General features: G+C 38.1%; 1 protein-coding gene across 1 annotated transcript in view; it reads right to left on the bottom strand.

The window, feature by feature from the left end:
- Window positions 1-11,782: 11,782 nt before the first annotated feature.
- Window positions 11,783-24,060, bottom strand: part of LOC126348507 (protein hairless) — an 83,987-nt gene continuing 71,709 nt past the window's right edge. Inside the window, exon 5 of the transcript XR_007565174.1 lies at window positions 11,783-13,131. The gene's annotated coding sequence lies outside the window, so the exon portion shown is untranslated. The remainder of the gene's footprint in view (window positions 13,132-24,060) is intronic.

Raw genomic sequence — 24,060 nt, 5'->3', positions numbered from 1 at the left:
TATTACAGTTAAGGTTTCAGTCTCCATAATCTTGTAACTAATGGGGAAAGGCTGAATGTACACAATTTCTGTGTGAAGCTGCATGACTTAATAAATATATGTATGTACAGTGATCCAAAAAAATCTTTAGAAACTGACATGGCACTTAGAGCATCCAACAAGAATCAGTAATCACTTAGGAATCGGGGGTCATGAAGGCCACCTGAGGCTACTAAATGGCATTGCACTTATTTAGGCACTTACTAAAAATGGACGCGCACAACAGAAGATTCTCAAAGTTTTGCCCAGACGCATCGAGACACATCTGACATTGATGCTGTATTGAAAAGTGCAACCTCTAAAAGATACCTGGTATATCTTGAAGACATACTGCTGACACAACAATCCTGCCCAGTAGGTCCTTCGGTGATGTAACAGGTCTTTCATATACAATACACCCCAGGAAAAATCAATTGGAGACAGATTGGGTGATCATGCTGGTTATGCATGCCCACCATGACCAATCCAGTGGCTGGGAAGGGATGCATGCAGATATGCCCTCACGTGTCTTCTGAAGTGCGCAGGGGCTCCGTTGCACTAAAACTGAACATGCGATAAATAAGAATGGAGGCATCATTCAGCGTATCTGGCAGAAGCTCTCACTGGAATACAAGATAAGTGTGGCCTATCAATTCTGTCTGGGAGACTGTACAGCTCAATTGAACAGTGTCTGACAATGCCAGCTCACATGAAAAAGATAAATTTGCATTGTGAGGCATGTGTACACGAAGCATGTGGATTCACGTCTACCCATGTATGCAGATTGTGAACATTCATCACTCCCTTGAATGAGAACACAGTCTCATCAGTGAAGAGGACACTTGCTGTGAAGCTTTGGTCTTTAGTGGATTCCTGCAGAAACCTCCACGCAAATCCTGTGTGCTTATTGTAGTCTCCCGGTCGCATTGCCTGGACACGTCAGCAATGAAATGGATGCAGCCCTTCATCACATTCAGTGTAGCAGATTGGAGGATATGAGCAGATTGGAGGATATGAGCTGAGCAAGAAAATCTTGTTGATTAATTGGATTATGTTGATGGTGTACGCTGCACCATTTTGAGAATGCTTACTTCCGTCATAACTGTCCTTGTTGCTCATTGGCCACCAGCGTGTGGCTTGTGCACATGGAATGATCCGGTTTTGCACAAACAGTGATACAGGGTGCCGAATAATGTGGCATGGCAACTTTCTATTGGGATATTTTGCACAATACCCTCGCGTGGCTTCTCGTCCATTGCAGTTTGCCATGCCATAAATCAAATGCATCTCAGCTATTTTGTAGTATGTATAGCTAGCCATCATACACCCAGTGCTTCCACAGCATCAATGGTGACAGTCTCCACATGCTCCTCCCATGTTTGGATGGCAATGCCTTCTTGCAGCTGTAGCGCCCTTTCATGGCATTTGTGACCCACAGTTCTTATATGATTACTGATCCTTGTTGTACGCTTGATGAGCCATGTCAGTTTGTAAACATTGTTTTGAATCATCCTGTATAGCATATTGGGGGATATGAGCTGAGCAAGAAAATCTTGCAGATTAATTGTATTATGTACCTATATTGTATGTATTTTCTCTGTTTGAGCTATAGTAGTTTAACATGTGGTAGTAAAGACATGTAGTCTTATCATATCAATGGCAAGTTTACTGTGTCTGCATGTGGAAGGGGGAGTGAAAGATGCATTAAGGATCATGCAGTTTAAAATAATAACATGCATATTGCTGCGTGTCATAACATTCTTGTGAGTGTGTGGGATAAATGATCAATCGATCAAGTTTTATATATGTTCTGTGAAAGTGTTGGTTGCAGTGCACAGTTTCTAAATTTTACATGTAGGAACACACCTTTTATTAGGGAACCACGTTGGCGCAGACAGACATACAAACAGACGTAGCGGTCAAACATACAGCACAGTTCCATTTTGCGTTCTTGTTGCTCACGCATTGTCACATCCACTGGTGCTATACAGCCGGCCAATTATAGTGATGTGATTTAACACATATGTACTATTTTAAATCTCCAGTGCTGACTTACTCTGCTGTGATAATAATAATAATAATAATAACAATAACAATAAGCTTCCCTGGGAGGTGTCGGAATGCCATTCTGATGAAATTAAGCCCTGGTTGGTTGTTCTCTGTCTAATTTATTGTTCACTTCATTTTACTTTCCTAGTGAGAATCTCTATAAGAAGTAATTATCATAGTATGAGGCCATTAATTTCTCCTGCATGATTGTTTACCCTGATACAAGAGTAGTTCCATTGTGGGTAAGTATTTTCCATGTTCCATGTAACACAATTTTGTCATTGATTACAAACATAAATTGTTACACACCACTGGCAGTGACATCCAACACCTCCAGCAAGAGAGTGAGATTTTGGAGCTCTCATCATCTGTACAACAATCAATGAATGCACTGCCATGAATAAATCTGACTTCAGATCAAATTCTGTCATCTATGCTGGGTGTCCCCACTTTAACAGGAAGTGACATCAAACCAGACATAAAAAAGGTTACCAGTTCCAGTGCTCTCATCTGCAAAGCGGTAACACATGTTACAGACTTTCTGCCTGCCAGCTCATGTGGCTCAATTTTGGGCACCATCATTTAAACATGCACTACCTGAAATATGCTTCACAGTTCTGGAGAATGTCATTTGCACATCAGCAGGTCACTTAAAAAGATGAGCAGTTTACGTTGGCAAACAGCAACTGTGAGCAGTGAGTGACTACTTTAGTTTTGGACATTATTTTGTGCCCAACACATCTTAAAACAGCTTTAGCTGCTTGTGAAAAGCTTAGACAAGTGCAGTCACATGAACAAGTGGTGACAGAAACCATCGGAGTTCTGGAGATATTTACATGCTATGATTGACACTAGTTACGTTCACAGGTGCAGTTACCTATCATAGTGCACAGAGGCAACCTCTACATAACCTTCTAAAAGTTCCAGATGGGATGCATGCAGTGCTAGATTTGACTGCTGTGGCTGCCAATTTTTCAGCTGAATACAAACATAACCGTCAAGCTCATCTGAAGACATGATGCCTCACTGTGCAAGTACCTCATACTGACCTTCACTGAACATAGCTGAAGAACTCCAAAGTGTACATGCAATGGTTGTAACGATGGCCAACAAGTTTCAGGCATTGCAGTTAAGGACTATCTGTAATAAAAAGTCATATTCACAATGTTCTTCTGTCCCTCACACTCAAGGCTGCAGCCACTTTCAAGCTAGTTCTCTTAACATCTGCTGGTATCATAGACATTTTGGATCTCAAGCTGCAAACAGCACAAAGCAATGTGACTGCCTAAATAGGAAGGGTGTCTGGATTAGATGCAACAGATTGCAACACCTAGAAACAGCACCACCAACAAAAGGTATGTCACCTCACAACTGTTCACAGATGGAAACACAGTAGCAAATATTCCATCACAGCACCTGCTCAAATGAGTCAATCACTACTACCTCTGGCACATACTATAGTCGTTACACATGTCTGACAAAATTTCTGGTTTGGTTTTCTTGATTGACACCAGCTCAGAGGCAACATGCTCCCTGCCTCATGCACAATGATGTAAAGTCTGCCGAGCTTTTACATTTAATGGCTGTAAACAGCTCTATTATCTGCACTCAGGACTGCAAAAATCTGACCACTGATATAGGTTTTGCTTACCATTTCAAATGATCACTGACATCATTCAGCCTATCTTAGGTGCTTATTTCCTTTAACATCTTGCAGCTTGCTATGTTCTTGATGAACACATGTCTAATAAACATGGTCAACAGTCACACAGTGATTGGCACCAAAGGTCATTCTGCTGTTGGCAGGATGAGAAGATTCAATTATATAAATAAACAGTTCTCTCCAAATGCTAGCATTGTGCATACCAGAGAATTTGTGTCAGTGCAGAGGCTGGTACAGTAGTGTGACATTAAGCACAATATTGCGTATCCCGGGCTCAGCTGCTTCACAATGTTTCCATGGGATCACATCAGAGCACCTAATACAGATGAAAACAACCTTTGAGGATTTGCTTCAATTGAGAGTTATACATTGTTCTGACAGTCTGTGGGAATCTTCTCTACACCTGACCCATAAGAAGACATCCCTACATTGATTACCATGAACTGAATGCTTCAACTGTCCTTGATAGATACCCCCATACCTGATATCCAAGAATTCACGTGCTTTGGCAGGTGCAAATGTTTTCACTGTTCTGCATTGCTTCTATCAGATTCCAGTTGCATCTAAAGATAGATCAAAAACAGAGGGGATCCACTTTTCAATCTTTTTGAATTCAAAGTGAAGTAACCTTCCTCTGCCATAGGGTCTTGATTAATGGGGTCAACCAATTACCAAAGAAGTTATCTGTTTTATGTTACCTTCAGCCGACCAATTACCAACATCTGAGACTTTTCTGGGCATGGTCAATTTCTGTTCCTGACATTTTCTGGCAACATCTTCCATTCAAGCACCTCTAATGAGTGCACTTTCTGGTTACAACACCAAGTACAAATGAGTACTCAAGTGGACTTGAGAAATGGACAAGGCTTTGTGTTATATACAGGCAAGCTTCATGGAGGCAGTGCAGCTCGCCCACCCTGTACCACCTTTGTCGCTGGCTATTGTAGACACCAGCCAAAGTGTAATTAGTGTCACCCTCCACCAAAAAGACAACAACAATTGGCAGCCATTAAGTTTTTTTTTCCAAAAAAATTACAGCCAGGGCAAAGGAAATGGAAGCTTATGATAGAGAGCTGTTGGTGATATACATGAGTGAGAGGCATTTTTGCCCTCAAATCGAAGCCCGGCTACTGACAATCTAGACAAACCACAAACCAATAGTGCCAGCCTTTCAAGACGTCAGTGAAAAATTTTTCCCCTTGACAATTCACGCACACTGAATTTACCTGTGTCAAACCAATTGTGCCTGCCTTTCAATACTTCAGTGAAAAGTGTTCCCCCTTGACAATTCACGCATACTGAATTTGTCATCAATTTACCATGGACATACATCATATTAAAGGCACAGAAAATAACAGTTGCTGTTCAAAGAGATTCCAGGATTGCAAGCAGTCGTCGTACACTTCATTTCACAATATTGCAACTGGACAGCTACCAGTCATCTTCAGGTGAGCCATAGAAGACTGACTCAAGTGGACTCAGTCTTCGATGGCTCTCCTGAAGATAAATGACAGGTGTCCAGTTGAAATATCATGGAATAAAGTTTATGATGACTGGCTGCAGTTGCTGACTATTTTTCTCAGATTTGCGATTTGGAAGATGCTTTAAACTACAACAATCTCACCATGGCTCAGGTGACAGATCAACAACAGAAAATTTTACGAAACCTCTTTCCGTCGGACTGAGACTAATGCGTGTCGAGGGGCCATGTAGCAGTTCTAAAACATGGAGTGATGTCTCATGCTGCTCTACATTTTGACACAGTTTTGCAAACTGGCATTCAACAGTATCTACAACCTGGCACATCCAAAGGCAAATGCCACAATTAATTGTCAACCAACCATTTTGAGTGGCCATCAATAATAGGATGATCGGGCCTGGGCACACGCATGTCTTCAACGTCAGTACTGTTTGCAGGTATCGGACATTTCCTTGTGTTTGCAGCAATGTTCAGCCACACATACTGATTGACATCACTTATCCTCTGCCTCCTTCAGGAGGTTACAAGTCCTACTCTCAGCAGTTATCAAAAGCATGAGATGGGCAGAAGCTGTACAAGTCACAGACAATCCCGCCAAAACAAAAGCAAAAATGTGCATCTTCATTTCCTCATGGCATATGGGTTAGCACACTTTGCCCATTCTCTCCATATTATAACAGACCATGGCCAGCAGCTTGAACCAAATTTTTTTAACGAATTGTCTAAATTGTGTAGTTTCCAATTTAAGTCTACATGCGTACTCTAAGCCATAGTAGTGTATGTGGAGGAGGATATCATGCACTACTACTAGTGATTTCCTTTCTTGTTCCACTCACAAATAGAGCGAGAGAAAAACAACTGTCTGTATGCCTCCATATGAGCTCTAATTTCTCATATCGTATCTTTTTGGTCCTTCAGCAAAATATATGTTGGTGGCAGCCGAATAATTCTGCAATATGCTTCACTTCAAATTCCAGCTCTCCAAATTGTCTCAATTGTGTTCTTTGAAAAGAACACCCCCTTCCCTCTGGGGATTTCCGTTTGAGTTCCTGAAGCCTTTCCTCAATACTTGCATGTTGTTTGAACCTACCGGTAACAAATCTAGCAGTCAACCCAGAAATGCTTCAATGTCTTCCTTTAATCTAACCTGGTGCAGATCTCAAATACTTCAGCAGTACTTACGGATAAGTTGCAGACTATTTGCAGTGACTGTCAAGCAAGACACTACTAACGCTGTATCCGAACATACTGGGTGATATAAATTCGGACTCTTCAAGTCACTCACATATCTAGGAACCTATTCCATGTGCTTGTACCTTTGTTAGTAATCTGCAGTGGGGCACCGTGTCAGACGCTTTTTGGAAATCTAGAAATATGGAATCTGACTGTTGCCCTACATCGGCAGTTCACAGTATATCATGTGAGGAAAGTGCAGTTGAGTTTCAGATTAGAGACACTTTCTAAAACTGTGCTCATTTATGGACATAAGCTTCTCAGTCTAAAGGAAATTTATTGTATTCAAACTCAGAATATGTTCAAGAATTCTGCAGCAAACCAATGTTAAGGATATGATCTGTAATTTAGTGGGTCTATTTTACTTCTAAAATACAGTCATCTCCGCTTCTCTCCAGTCACTTGGGACTCTGTGCTGGACAAGAGATTTGTGATAAATGCAAGCTACGTAAGGAGCCAGAGACACAGAGTACCCTTTCTTAAACTGAATTGCAGTTCCATCTGGATCTAGTGACTTATTTGTTTTCATCTCCTTCAGTTGTTTCTGTGCACCAGAGATGCTCATTACACTGGCGTCCAAAACTCAAGCTAAAAACGAAAATTTTGCAAGGTTGCATTTATTTTGCCACAAAACATATAAACAGGTGATAGTAAAGTAGAAACAATGTGAAGAGTACAGAATGTAAGGAACTGCAAAATGTGTAATGGTGGACAAAAATATTCCTTGTTTTTTCCAAGATAACCTATTGATACATACATTCTGACAACTGATTAATGTGCTTAGTATGGGGTGTAACCAGCGGTGGCAGCAACATAGGCCTGTCAACAACAGGACATGCAGTGAATGATGTCATCAATCTCATGTTGAGGCAGTAACACCCATTCTTCCTGCAGAGCTTCTAGCAAGTCTTGGGGAGTGGTTGGTGGATGCTGACATGATGCAACCTGTCTCCGCAGTACATCCCAGACATGCTGTATGTGATTCAAATCATAAGAGCAAGCAGGCCATGTCGTGGGTGTAATATCTTCCATTTCCAAGAAAAAATCAACCACCCATTCTCTGTGAGATTGAGCATTGTTGTCCATCATTACAGAGTCTGGACCCACAGCACATCGAACAACCACACACGAGGCCCCAAGACCTTGACACGATACTTGACAGCACTTAAATCTTACTGATTCACTTGTACAGTTTCAAGAAGAAGTGTTTGAATGGTCAGCATAATCCTTGCCCACACCTTTAAGGATCCTTCTTGATATCGGTCTCTTTCCACTAAGTTTGGGACCTGAAATTGTGTTCCACATTCCCTCCAGATGCGAATCCATCAAGAATCACTCTCCAGACCATTTGTTCCTCATCTGTGAAAATATTGGTCCACTGTTCGACCATCCATGTGGCAAGTTAACAACCCCACTCTAGATGTCCCCCTCTGATAAGATGCGTCAGATGTACACATACAGTAGGTCTCCGACAGTAAAGGCCACTCTGCCGAAGCCTTTTGTACACCATCTGCCTCGATGAAACATGCCCAGTGGACGCTGCGAGGTCAGGCATCCATTGCCATGCAGTACTAAGGCAATACTGTCATGCCATTACAGTCAAATAATGATCCTCTCTTTCTGCTGTCTCACACGGCTGGCCATATCCTGGTTTTGGGACAGTTTCAGTCTGTACAAACTGTCACCACATCTGGGAAACAGCAGAATGATTCTCATTAAACCATCAGGCCACATCAGTTTGCAACTATACTGCTTCCATTCTTACTATGGCTCTACACTGCAGAATGTCTGGTAGGTATCTTCTCTATGGCATACTGCGCAGTCTGTGATTGTGTACACAGCAGCTGCAGATGTGAGACTAACCAACAAATACTACTCCATCTGTTGGATGCCCTGACCACATTGCTGGCGTGGTTGTCCTTTGACCGGAATGCCATCTCCCTTGCAGAACACGATCATTAGGACATCTGTTGACAGCTGGTACTATTACGCCATCACTTAGAAACAGGGCAGGGATACAGCAGTTTGTTGCTTTTTATTTTGGACACCACTGTACTATGTCACCCATATGGGAGACTGTTTGGTGGTCAAATGATAATGTATTTCTACAATTCTCCCATGTGAACGATTTCGTAATGCCAACACACTACAAGTTATCATCCTGCCAGAAATGGAATTGTTGAAAGGTGGCATAAAACATTAAAGACCCCTTTCATGTGTCACCAAGAAAAGTGGACAGAAGCACATCCTTTAGTCCTTTTAGGACAACGGACAATTTATAAATCCAACACATGTGCATCATTCACTGAAATGAGATACTAGCAGCCACCGAAGATCCTCACACTTGCATCAGACCTGGAGAACTACCATTATTGGTACGGCAAATTCAGAAACACATCACAAATATCAGACAACCACCTGCTCCATGTCACAGCAACCAACCAATTTTTGTACATAAACAATTAGCGCACTGCTCCCAGATCCTGCTCCACACCAATTTAGGCCGAGCCCCACTCCAGTCCCCATACACTAGACCTTTTCAAGTGTAGCAACATCGGGACCGCACATTAGACATTTTGCAAAATGGTGATTGGGGCTAGGTATCTATTGAGAGAGAGAAACCAGCATAGCAGTTTTGGGCAGCACACCTACAGACAGCCACGGTTACACACTGACCTGGCAGATGCATGCAGATCTCAGCTACACGGTCGAGGCCCAACTGCACAACACCTCCATACTTTCAACCACACCTATGTCTGCACCCGTGCTACGACCAACCATCCATTAAAGAGCCAGACGACAAGTTAGGTTTAAGTACACCTACATTCCTGATGCTCCATATTTTAGGGGGAAAGGGGGGCTGTGTCAGAATAAATGATGAGTTAAGTTTTATAGATATGTTCTGTGAGAGTGTTGGTTGTTCTCTATCTGACTTATTGTTCGCCTTGTTGTACATGTTTTGGCATTATTTCTCCTGAATCACAATGCTTCGCCAAATATTAATCTCCCAACACCTTACTGAAAATAAGTCAAATCATGTAGTACCACAGAAAGCACAACACTGCAACAAGCAGAACTGTCAAAATAGATTTACTGTATTCTAAGTAAAGCTTTCATAAACTTGAAGGTTGATTTGAACTGCACATAGCTTTGCTAACCATAGCTCTATAAGAGGTGGTACGCTGCTGTGTTTTTTTGACATCTGAACTGGTTCACCCAGCCAGTAATAAGGGAACATACAGTTTAACATGGTTTCCAAACCACACTGCAATGTGGCAGTTTCCATATTATAAAAAGTCTGCTACGTGTGAAAGAAGCAAAAAGATAAATGTCCTACGATTGACCAGGACTTGAAGCCAAGACTTTTGGATCTGTAGTCTGGCACATTACCACTGAGCCACACTAACCTGTTAGTCCCAATACACTTCCCTGGGGCAAGCCTGGCATTACTTCTACCTGTTGGGGACTCTCCATTCTAGATAACATTCTCAAAGTAGTCATAAATTTTATTTGATGCCCCATACAATCACACGTTTCTTAAGTGCTGATGTAGTACTGAGTCAAATGCCTGTTGGAACTCAAGAAATACTGCATTGACCTGACTGCCTCGATCCATGACCTTCAGAGTGTAGTGTCAGAAAAGAATGAATTGGGCTCCATTTGACCAATGTCTTCACAATCCATAGTTGTTATAGAGGAGATCAGTCTGTTGGAGACACGTCATTATGTTTGAACTCAAAATATATTCTAAGATTCTACAACAGATGCATGCCAGTGAAACTGGTTGGTAGTTTTGTGGGCCATTTCTGCTACCCTTCTTGTAGAGTGGTGTGACCTGTACTTTGTTTTAAAAACTCTTTAAGTGTAGAATGTTGATAAGTTTGAGATGCGGGTGGTGTAATTGTAACTGTTGCATCTGGGACGACTCCTGTTTTCAGGAGTTCCATTTCAAAGATTCTGATCAACTGTTTTTAGGAGTTTTAGCATCCACATAAAATATGAATGAAATAGCTATCTTTGTACATCATAATCCCTCTTCTCCCCTCACCACTGATCTTCAAACACTTGCTTTCTATAATGCATTTTCCACATGGTATTACTCTATGTTCCTTCCACCAAATGGGAAAAAAGAAGGCTCTCTAAAATTTTACCCAAGAAGCTTCACCCTCATACCCTCCAATTTTGGAGACTTTTATGCACAAAACACATTATAGGGTGTTGCAGACATGTAACCTAAGGTGAAGCTGCTGAGGTAGTCAAAACTGTGGAATAATTATGTCTTGTAAACAGATGTTGGAGCATCTGCTTCAGCACTACTATGGGTTTGCTTTCCTCCAATGATCTATTGTTTGGTGACCAGCCCACGCAATCACTCTTCAATGAAAAATTGTCAAGGATATGCGTTTCAAAAGCCACTTGCCAATTTTGGTGAATCTTTCAGATAAAGCAGTGCTTTATAAGATGAACTGGATGCTGTGACCTATGTCTGAAAATTGAGACAGTGTCCAAAATTGGATAGCTCTCATTATAGGGTCATAAATGCATCCATTACACATTCTCCAGGCTAAATTTGGAACCAAGCTGTTCATTAGTTGATTGAAGAGTAGCACTCTGCAGTTGGAGGGGCAAGCACCAGTCAAGATGTAGGTCAACTATAAATGACACCAATGATTTTTTTGAGAGGTAATACATAATATTGGAGAGCTATAGTGCAGAATAGAAGCCTTCAGATGAAGCAGGCATATTCCAGACAATAGCAGATTTTACTTATGATACAGTCACTACAAATCACAATCCATATCTCAGAATGATCAGCAAGTGGAGCAGTTGCGACGTCTACTCCACCAATGATGGAGCTCACAACTGCCTCTTCTCTGTGTGTGATATGTGTTACAGAACTGTATTATCAGCACCCCAGCATTCTCTTGACAGGATTCACTACAGCATGTGTCACTACACATGGATAGCCAAACACAGTCCACAGTATTTTCTGTGGCTATGTCTCTCTGTAACTTTTGCATTTCTGTAAATGTGGAAAAGCAGTGTATACTTCACTGAAGATAGAAAATTCATTCCCGCTCATGTGGTATATATAGACAAGACACATCTGAACTGTAAATTATTAGTATATTGTTATTCTGCTGGGGCACACTATACTGCAGTCACTGGAACATGTGCACAAACAAATGAAAATATGCAATTAGTAACACAGATAATGAAATAACATTGGTAAAACAGAGCAACAGGAATCAAACCATACATTAAAATGATAAAAAAGTGAAATGTACTTAAATCATGGTTCAAAAATGCAAAGAGTTTCAAAGTAGGAAACATTTCAAGCTTGATTAGTTACAACTATCCTTTGATAAAACTAAATATCCTTTATCGATACCAACTAGGCATGAAATGAGAAATTAGGCAAAATGCTGTTCTGTTGGGGCACATGAGTCGTGCGTGAGAGTTGCGTTAGCGCGTGCACTCTTGTGCATGTGTGTGGGCCGTCTATTTTTGATGAAGACCTTACGCCCAAAGCTTTATTTATTTGTGACCGTCTTTTTGTTGTGCCTATCTGTGACTCAGCATCTGTATGGTGAGCAGCAACTTTACTTTTCATAATATTGTTCATTCCATCCTAGATTTCTGTTGTTAGATTAGGGAAAAATTTAGATACCCCTTGTTACTTGTTCAAAGTGCAATACTGTGAACATCTATCCCTCCAGAAACCAAAAATCATCTAACAAAAGATTTCGTACTTGTAAGTCAATATATTTTGGATAAATGGCAGCATTGGTCATAAAGACTGAACTTATTTATTTTACAGATCGATTTTGGTCACTGTGTGACCATCTTCAGTGCAGACTATTCAAACCTTGTAGGTCCATAGCATTATAACACAACTTCTCTCAGATGTAACATGTAGTGTGATAATTACTTCCAACAGGTATCTTCACTTTTACTTAATACAATAGTTTTGAAATTACAGAAGAACCTATCTTGGGACTTTCGTAGTTGCCTATCCAACATCCTGATTAAGTGCACACCACATTCACCACGTACCATAGGCTGTACAGGATCACACAAAAGCATTATAGTATTGAAGTGAACATACTTTGTATGCTCCTCATGATCTGTTAATAACACACTGACTGCCACGAGGCTGATGCTGGCCACAGCAGAGCCTCATGCCTGATGACACTGCCTGGGGCGGCCTGGCAGTGAAACCTCCGTCGCTATATATGAGGCAGTCAACATGTTAACTAAGGTCTTTCCAGATACTTAATGTCTTGTCATTGAGTCCTATAATTTTGTTAATCATGATAGTGTGTAATGATAAGTGAGATCCTGAAAGTTCGTAGGATCTTTAAAACTCTTAACATTGTGTGTCATACATTAAAAGGGTGCAGTCAGTTTTCTCATTAACATCTCAAACTGGTATCACTCCCTCATGGTTGGAAAATTATTCACAAAAATGAAGCACTTCACAAGACTTATAACAAAGAATGCCACACTATTAACAGCAATGTCAAAAGTCTCATTTAAGGAGTATGATTCCCTACATAAAACAGCATTTCAAGAAGAAGATATTCCTCGATGACTCATTTATGGAGCTGTCTGAGGGTATTGTTCTTCCAAGTTATATTGTAGACATTTTCAGGATGAAAGTAGGAACCATCTTGCATAAGGAGTCCTGCAATCAGAAGAGTTAGGGTATTTATGGTGGAATATGTTGTGAATGCAAATTGAAAGCAAGTAAGAAGCTGCATAGATTATTAAATAAGATGGCAGCTTACCAGACACATAAAATTATTTGAAGCTTTCAGGGAGAGTAGTAACATATGTGTCTTCATGATTCAGGGAAGTTTCTTGTTCCCAGATTAAATTAAGAAAGGCAAGAATGTGTGTAAAATGCAACATTTATTAAAGTAGATATCTTCATACATACTGAGATATTTCAGCCTATTTACAAGTCATTCTTACATTCATAAACTGTATCACAATAAATACTTGAAGAAGAAGCAGTTATCAAAATAGGTCATAAATGGCACAGTTTCTCACATGGCAGTTCAGTTACAACTCTGCAATCACTCATGACTATTACAAAATTCTGTTCATTACTTGCTGACCATTCTAAAAGTGACAGCTTGGTTTTAACAACTGATAATATGTACATAATCTGCCACGTAATATTAGAAGTATACACACATTTTAAAGAAAAAGGTTTTAAAAATAGTCCTGAAGAACTTTTGGAAAATGTTATGATAGTATAACAGTAATGCCTCTCACATCAACAATTTCGTCCATTTAAAATCAATGAGATGATATAAGGCCACAGTTAAACAGGAGAATCTGAAGGAAATATGTTCCTATTGTATGAGACAGGAATACTTTTAAATATTAATTTTTCACACCACATAAGTATTGCAATATCTATACTATGAAAAACTAAGTGTCTATGAAATTAAGGCAGTATGACACACTGAAATCTCATGGTGACTGTGATTCTGAGCTCCTATTAGTACTGCTTTTTCAAATAAAACAGGAAGACATTAATAGTGGTACATGCCAGAGACTACAATGTCAGCTGGACCAAGGCTCTTTTTCCTGAATGAAGGTATTCTCAGTCAAATATATCAACCTTAACTGTATATTAAATAAATTCACAAAAATAACATACAATTTAAAAAAATCAAGCAACATCCAAAAGACAAGTAATGCAGCATTCACAGTAATAAATAAAAATATATAATTTTGAATTTTCATAGTAGATTGTTGGATAATGATAAAGTAACATCTTGATATAAGAATTCAGTATACAGAATGAAAACTTTTAAGTCATCACCATCATCTTCACACACTACACAAGTTTCTTTACTTTCCATTCTGCAAGTATAGTAATTTCTGGAATATGATTTTAGTTTGTAAGTTAATTTTAGCATGTTCATGGGTGATTCCCACAATTGGTATTAATACAGTCTTGTCATCACTATTGTGTAAGACAGCAAATGTATTTGCAGTAACAAAGTCACTTCTTTCCTCTTAAACAAAATCACAGAAATAGTAATGAGTAATGGAATTTTTCAATATGCTACCCAACTGTCAAAATTGATGTACATCATTACAAAAGAAGTAATATTAAGAAATTCTTTATAGCTTTCCACAATACCAGGACCTCCAAGAATATTCTTAGATCATTAGCAAATGATTAAACTTAAGTCATTGTTAAAAAGAGGCAATTTTGCAGTTCAGGTTTTTTCAGTCATAATAAAACAGCTGCAAGATATTACTCAGCTCACTTTTAAAGAACATGCAGAAAATTTCAAGAATCTCTGCAGAATAAAATCATACTAACAATATTGTGTTTACTCATGTGGTACGTTAATAATAAATAACCAACCAACAACAAAACCATCTGTGGTAACACAGCACTAAAAATAGGGATCAGGAATAAGCAGACAACCTACAGCAGTCTTCACTTTCTTGTAGGAGAGTGCTAGTGGAATGATGAGCAATTACATTATATTTCATTAAATACACTTACTTCTCTTTTTTAATGTAGCATGACATTCATGCTTGTAAATCTGTAATTTGAAAAAGTGACACTAACACTGACTGCAAATTTGACAGGGTGAATTATGCACAACTATTTCTCAGTTCTGTCTTACCCACCTCTGTAGATGATGGTTCCTAACACACACTTGTGTGGTGGTGCTTGACTCAGGGGTAAACACCTTAGAATCCTGGTGGTGGATGAAATTTACACTACTACTATTTGGCCAAAAAGGGGAGCTGGTGGCATGAAGTTCTTGATCACCATGCTTTGCACCAACCCCCTCAATTTATCTCCAAATCTCTCTGCTGTGTATCATGAGGGCATGTGACACTGTTGATGGGGATCTGTCTGTGAGACAGGTATGTTAAGCTCGGTTGCCCCCTTAGTGCACTTTGAAAGTTTTAGGCTGTGCATCGGCACTAGGTTTCACCCACATCATCTCCAACACACACACACACACACACACACACACACACACACACACAAACACACACAAACCATAACAATCACCTACCCTCAACAGATACACTTACACACAATCCTCATACTTCGTGAAGGAAAGGTGCCTGTGGGCATGGCGGATAGGATGAAACTGCCCTTTGGGGTATCCCAGCCATGCATGCTCTACTACTTACTTTCCTTTACTTTACTAGTTCTATCATTTATGAAATCCACCCATTTAAGCAGGACTGAATTCTCTGGTACCTGATCTGTGAGTAGCACAGATTACATCAAGACTGATACTGACTACACCACTTTTCTAATAATACTTTTTAGATATTTTTCTTAAAAAAAGTAAGATATCAGTTATCAACTGGAGCAAAACCAGATGTGAAGGAATGTCTAACAACAAATTATTTCTGTTACATGCAGGCTAAGATGGAGAAAAATTGGCTGACCCATGGATAACAATAAGCTTTCGGTAGCAATGTGAAAATCTTACTCTTCTTTCTATGGAAGGTTCCAGTTCACCATCTTATTTCTCTCATCTGTGAATTACATTTCAGATATTTAAAAGTATAATTTAGATGTTTAACTGTGTCATGTGATGTCTGTGCTATTAGGGAAGAGCACGGTAACAATGAAAATATTGAAAGGCAGTGCTGACATATACCTTTTGCTTGATTTATTAACACACCAGACAAGGCTTTGGAGAGAGGTTTGGAGTTTACTTTGGACACAGAAGTGCATCTCACGTGATATGCAACTGTGCACTACTACTTTTTTCATCATAAAAATTCTAGAGGTCACATATCTGCCTACCAGGATTCAAACAATCAGTTGCACTTTATGCCATGATTTTGTGAAACCAAAATAGGTGAACAAAATGTGAAAGATCCTACATTCAAAACAGCTATACACCTATTTTGAGCCCCAGTGGTTTGTGTGTGTGTGTGTGTGTGTGTATGTGTGTGTGTGTGTGTGTGTGTGTGTACAGGGAAATCATAATGTGCTCTTCATCATTGTTTGTTTTCCATCCAGGTTGAACTATTATACTGATTTCTCTTATTAGTTGTTAATCACCATCAAATTAACAACATACTGCAGCAAAATATTTAAACATTCATTGGTACACATTGCTCTGAGTGTTTCTTGCTGCTTGTTGTGGTAAATGTTAAAATGTTTCTATAGTTTATTTTCAACATGACAAACGAAATAAAATTTAGAATAATTCTATCCTTAAAATACATTCCTTTCACATTTTAAGTGATCTCTCAAATGTCTTGTAGCCTCGACTTTTTTGGGGTAGGGTGGGGGGACAAATAGAATCACTTGTAGAGACGGCACCTAGAGGGTAGGGGGGAAAAAAAAAAGTTACCATTTGCAAATTAAATATTGCACAATCCTGAAGATTGAAATATATATGTAAAAAATCTTTTAACCATGACCCAAGTTAGTTAGAAATTTAAATTAACAATAACTTTACTCAAATTAAAACCAATTTTTGTTGGACTATTCCTACTATTGATTAGATCAACAAATCCACTTCAGTTGTGACCGATATATTTTACTGCACAACCAGCTGTGGAGACAATTGCTGCATCATCGTATGTCACACATCATGTCATTTTTGAGGCGCTCAGTGATGGAACAATAGTCTCCACAACTAGTTGTGCAGTAAAATTTATTGTTTACAATTGAAGCTGATGCATTAATCAAATCAATATGATCCTCGGATGTGACTGTTCTTAAAATCGGATTTGTATTGCTACTATATAGAAATTAAATTCATGAGCAAATAGAAAAACTCAAGCTGTAGCCACTTGAGAACAGTAAAAATAATTTACTTTCTGAAAATCAACTGACGAGTTTACCTTAATGTATTACTGGGTACGTAACTAACAGAATGTAAACTATACACAAATGGTAATTGGCCAAACCAACACAGGCTGCTAAATCAATATTCTTTAATAAAAACTAGCCAATGTCTCATTTCATTTCGCATTAGATTTTCAATTTAGAAATTAAACTAAGTGCTGCAGATTGTTTCATTTTGTTTACAGAATGTCCTATTAGATGTGTTCAACAATTAAGGATATTTGTTTCATTACAACAATAGGTGACACACATATTGTAATTTTTATGCAAGACTAAATAACCTGCACCCCCCCCCCCCCCCCCCCAGTTTAATTAGACGTTAAACATCTAATTTTGTTGGTCAGATAGTACCTTCACTTCCCTTCCTCTAGAAGATTTATTTTAAAAATAAAATTCTTTTATGACAAGAAATTTGAATACGTTGTTGCTATAAATACATAAGAGTAAATATTATTAATGTCTAATCCTTACATCAGACAGAAAAAGCTTAAGTTTGGTTTGGAATAACTTCATTGTATTAAAGGAAGAAAACAGATGACATATTGCACTTTTCCGTATAAACTTAATGCCAAAAAATGGAAAAATTATAATTTATATATTAAAGTGAATGAAATATATTTTAACTTATGATTTATAAGATCTAAAGCACAAGCAAATCCAGCTTTTGGGTTCTAAATCTTTAGAAACAGTAAAATTTTCCATGGACATTACACTGTGTTCCACAGTGTCTTCTTTATTTTAAATTCATAACAATTTGTGATGTTCAAGAGTCATTTTTTTTTTACAAAGGACTTGCAGATCACAAATTCGCTGTTAAGTTTGGGAGAGACACGTTTAATCTGCAGACAGTAAATGAGCACTCTGCAATGAATATCTCCAACCCACATCCCAACCACTCGCTAGTCTGTTGTCCTAATTATTCAAGAGAGTTCTCAAATGAGAACAAATTCATAATCACACACACACACACACACACACACACACACACACACACACACACACAGAGAGAGAGAGAGAGAGAGAGAGAGAGAGAGAGAGAGAGAGAGAGAGAACTATTCTTAACATCCATGTTCCACTTTTGTAATGAACTTAATTTTATTGTTAAACACAGATGAATGACATCTTGTCTGCTTTCATTTTCATCTGTTAATAATAAATTCAATTCTATTATTTTTCCTCAACAAATGTACAAAAACGTTTCCTACCAACATTTCTTTGTATAAATGCCAAAAATATTGAGTAGTCATTTCTTCACTAATGTATCTTCACAAAGTCTCTCTCATGTGAAAATAAGTGAAAATGTGCACCAAATACGGGGTAAACAAGAACACAAATCATAGTTTACAAAATAAAACAATGACCTATTACATTTTCTGTATGTGCTAGTCTTCAGGAAAGGTATCAGCTTGGATAACATTATATACCGACAACCCACGTGCACGGATCATATCTACACTGGGCTTCAAACCACATATCCACAGCAAGGAGTAGTGTTATAAAATATGTGAATTAGAGCTGCTCAATGCAGAACTGGCATTTCTCATCGATGCCTTGCTGACGAATGGGTATTCCTTTACTAAAATAAAAATAAAGTTAAAACTGCCACTTCAGCGTCATAGTGATATACAAGAGTGCAAAATTCTTTTCCTGTCCTGCATTAAAGACATTACTGTATGCAAAGGGAAAATCTTGGAAAGGAATACTGATGTACTTTATAAACCCAAGGAATGTTGAAAATTGCTGGAAAAGCAGGAATTAATAGGATATCATATACTCGTGAACAGCAGTACCACAAAAGGAACAGTGGATAAAATGATTAGAACAAAATGCCAACTGTAGAAGAGAAGAAACAGTTAGGTCAGGTGCTGTGGAACACTGGTTTGCAGCCAGGAGAGAATCGTATTCCATTTGAGATGAGTCAGGTCTAAGCTGCCATGAGCAGATACTAGGATAGACAGAAGATTATTGAACATGACAATTTTAATCAGAAGGAGGCTGCAAAACTGAACAGTCTCAGAATTCTGATGCTCAAACCCATTTGCACCAGTCTTCCACAGTGGGGTGATTTTAAAAACGTCATATCATTCCTCTGCACAGAAGCATACAGAAATAAAACTTTTACCTCACCCAAGAGAAGCCCCCCCCCCCCCCTCATTACCGCCCTTTAAGATGTCCTCTACAGTCAATGACAAAATGTTGGGACTCTGGAAGAAATTAATTTGACTAGAATAATAGCCTGGAATATTTTAGTAAGTGTAAAATCAAATAATAAAAATTATTATTAGAGTAGTAGTACGAGCAGTAATAATAATAATAATAATAATAATAATAGTAGTAGTAGTAGTAGTAGTAGTAGTAATACTAATAATAATAATAATAATAATAAACATTAAGCATAGAGGATATTCGTATCTGACATGGATTATCTGGCTTAAGTGCATGTAATTGGTAAAATGATTCTATTAATTAACAAATAATTTGAATTATGAGAAGTATGGTAACAATGAATACTTGGCTGCCATTAAGGTTCTCTGGAAGACATAGATTACAGTCACGATGCCTCTCAAATGGGCAAGGTTTGTGATGTTTTTTTCATTACATGTCTAAATAACTGTTAGGTTATTAGCTCTTCAAACTTTTAGAAATTTCAGAATCAGCACTCTTATATGTATCTAGAGGCTCTATTTCACATTGATGCATTTGCTTTTCTCTCACAGCTTATGACACAAAAATGAGAGCAATTGAAAATAAAAGATTTTTAAACCTAACCAGTTTTAGTGCAGATTAAAGGAATTTATTAATATCTATTCACTATCCTATGTAGCCTGACAGCTGCTCCTAGTGAGATAACTGGTAATGATGTGGTGTTCAATTAGTGCGAACATCTCACTTCATTACCTTTACTGGAGAAACACATATCAAAGATTCTAAGCACTCTTCAGATAAGGTAAATTATCATTTTTTATGAAAAAAGACTGGAGAAAAGATCACAAAAGACTGTACTCCAATTTGTGAAGAATTCACCCCGTTTTGTGAGTTTCTTTGTAGTCTCCTCCCAACACACACACACACACACACACACACACACACACACACACACACACACACACACACATTTAGACACCCTTCACACACACATTTAGACACCTTTTAATTGTTGCCAAAAGTTTTAGGTTTTTCACACTATAAAAACCAATTATGTTGCATATGTCACTTTCAAGCAGTTTTTCAAATTAGCCATTCCTTTCAATATCACAACACTTAACTGGGTATTGATCTACTAAAGCAATCATCACATTAAGTGTCAGAGAAATTTGCAGTACTAATTTAACTCAAACCCTAACCATGGAATCTCTGTAGTCTGTCACCCACTGAGTCAGCAGTCACATAGTACAGGGTGTTTCAAAATGAATATATGGGTTTTAAGGCTTTGTAGTGCATTTTATATTCATCTTGCAATTATAAATAATACACCACATTAAAGAGAAACAAACAGTTTTTCTGACAATTATTCAGTGCGAACACCGATCACACATTGAGTCGATAGGCAAGTTATTCCAAAATCTTGATCAATGTGTCAGGAGTAAGTGTTACAATAACATTGTTTCTAAAGTCAGATAGATCAGCTGGTATCAGACGCACATACACGTGATCGCATCAGATAGTGTGTGGACGTGGAGGTCATGCATAAAATGCTGTGTCAACAGGCCTCTTCCACCCAATCAACCGGTCGGATATAATATCGTTTAACCAGTCGCATACTGAGTTATGCCAGTGAGGTGGTGCACCATCTTGTTCCCAAAAAAAAGATTTTTCAGCTTCTTCCCATTGAGGCACAGGCCATAGGTGTAGCACATCAAGGTAAGAAACATCAGTTACAGTTCATTCACCGAAAAAGAAAGGCACATTAACTTTCTGCGGGGAATTTTTTGGGTCTAAGAGTGAAAGCCTCACACTCGTTCAACACGTTTTTCAGTCACCCTTTGTCATTCCATACTCTGCCCATTGGGCACAGGTATAAAAAGAAAACTGTCCGAGTTGCTCTTTCATTTGGTGTATTATTTATAATTGTAAGTTGAACGTAATAAATGCCACAATGCCTTAAAACTGGTATGTTTATTTTGAAATACCCTGTAGATAACATTGACAGAAAAGAAATGAGATTGCACATACTACTAAAGAACTATGTTAGGGTGGACTAGTGCACAACTAATTTTCTATTTTTTCAGCATGGAACGTGTTCTTAATTGTGACAAGTTTCATGAAAATCCTTCAATTCCTTAGCACAGACATGTTCTTCTTGCACTCCACTGGAGAATTATAAAAAAGCCAGTACTTGTAAAAGTTTTGAGCAGTGGATGGAACAGATACAGATATGTGAACTCAAATGGTTATCACCAGTGACAAAGTATTTAGTAAGTACACAAATTTGCACCTCTGGCTTGTTTTAATTGTCTAAGGCATTGAACATGACAATTTCCAGTGGAGTGCAAGGAAACACCTGAAGTAAACTGCTTGCTCAGTGACAAAGAATTGACTGAATTTGATGACAGCACTAAAGAATGAAATATGGCTGCATGACAACATGACGGTAAAACACCTTTTAAGGAATGTTGGCCATATCATTTCTTTTCTGTTAAGGTAGTATTTCATGTGTGCTGCTTGACAAGAGTTCAACAGTTCCTAGGCAAATAATGCACTTTCTGAAAGTTTTATTTCCACAGTTCGTGCGTGCCGAGAGGAGGGGGACTGACTTTTTACCTCAATGTACAATATAAAATTTCTGTGCTGGAACTGGTAATTACATGACCTTTCATATTATCATGGAATAAAGCTAAAACCAATGTTTTGCTCTTTTTCCATAAAAGTTAAAGTTTACTCTCAATAAATAAAGTATCAATACTATATAGTATATTATGGAAGAATTGCTTCCACCTCTAAGGGTGAAATATAAACATAACATACTTATATGGATCTTAAACTTTTCAATCTCCGCATAAAGGCAAAAAGTCCGACATTCATGAAATTTAAAATACAATGGTAACACACAGAAAATTGTTACCATAAAATATTCTACAGTGGCACTATTCTGCAATCTTTGTGCTTTCACTTAACATAGACATGTAGTTATTGTACTAATGTCTGGTTGAATCATCTGCCTTTCCCACAAACTTATTATTTATTTTGTTCTGTGTGTGTGTGTGTGTGTGTGTGTGTGTGTGTGTGTGTGTGTGTGTGTGTGTGTGTGTGAGGGGGGGGGGGGGCGTGCATGCTTGCGTGGTGGTCACAAGTGCACTTGGGCGCTAGAACCATCCTTTCCTCTCACATAATGCTTTGATACCCAGGAAGGTAATGCCTAATAGAAATATTCTGAAGTATTCATACTATATAAAGGGTTTTTTCACCAAGTAAAGTTTCCACATAATGGCAGTGAAAAATCTACTCACCGAGCGGTGGCAGAACACACACATGAAAAAGGGTTATAATTAGGCGAGACTTCATATTTAGCATCACCAGTATCCTTATCCTGAATACTAGGAGAGAAAACTGAAGAAAAATGAAATGTGTAATAACATGGAAAGGGCAAAAATAATGAGTCCCAAACTAAGGAAGGAGATTAGAATGCTAGTATTTACGTGATGCAAAAGGCAAATGGCAGCCAGAAATAATCATGTAGGATGTAATAAATTAACATTCAATAATATGAGACAGGAACAACAGTTACAGTTCTAGCTATCTAGCTAGAAATATGAGCTCACCAAGATTCTGAAATGGTTAATTTTGCTGAGAGGAGAAATGCAATGAAGATTATAATTTCAACTTACATTCTTAGCTTAGAATTTCACAATATGAGAAATTATGTGCATGCTCTTGTATGAGGCATCTATGTTCTTAACTCATCTTGTTTTTTCAATATAGTTAGTTGCATGATATTCCTCTATATCTGCATCACGAATTTTTACAGTCTGTAAATTATTTTTCCGCCAATAATGTTTTGAGATATCCCATTCTTCCTTTCTTCTACACCTGAACTTTACAGAGGAAGAAAAATAAGAAGTAAAAGAGAGTCACATACTGATGTATTATAAAGAAATCTTAGTATTTTTTGTAACCTTTCATAATTATTTCTTTCAAAACTGAGCCTTTTGTCACTAATTTTTTTTTTTTAACTCTGTCAATTCAATTTATTATTTAGGTTATAGAATTTTCTCTCGAGTCAGATTCAGTGTACAGTTATTGTTATAACTGAATTTGAGCCTGCATTCCACGTTCATTGGCTGTGTGTGGAACACTTTAGTATAACTTACATCAGTGCTATCTTTTGTGGGCTACAGAAATCTCTGATGACTCAGTCAAGACTTTTCCCCGCTTCTTAATTATTATGTTTCATATGAAATGAGACAGGATATATCTCCATATTCTTTAAAACCTACTTGACCAGTAGCACATAATGATGAAAAATCTCACCTTCACTTTATTTTTAGTGCTTGGTTCATTCTAGTTTTGTGTCACTTCTTCAAATTACTGAATTTGGAAAGCAATATGCACCAAACCAAGTGCTGCACTGTTTGTATATGCAGTCTGATAATAGAAGAAAAACTTAATAATGACAATGCTGTTAGTTCCATATGTAATATTTGGAAATATTCTTAGTGTGTTGGTCGCAATGATGATTAAAAAAAAAAGTTTGGTCACCATACTATGTATTTCAGTCAACTTTAACAACAGTTCATAAAAACAATACAA

Source organism: Schistocerca gregaria, chromosome 1, assembly GCF_023897955.1.
Source record: "Schistocerca gregaria isolate iqSchGreg1 chromosome 1, iqSchGreg1.2, whole genome shotgun sequence".
Classification (NCBI taxonomy): domain Eukaryota; kingdom Metazoa; phylum Arthropoda; class Insecta; order Orthoptera; family Acrididae; genus Schistocerca; species Schistocerca gregaria.
The sequence above is the reverse complement of the archived record's forward strand: the minus strand, read 5'-3'. Positions and strand labels throughout refer to the sequence as shown.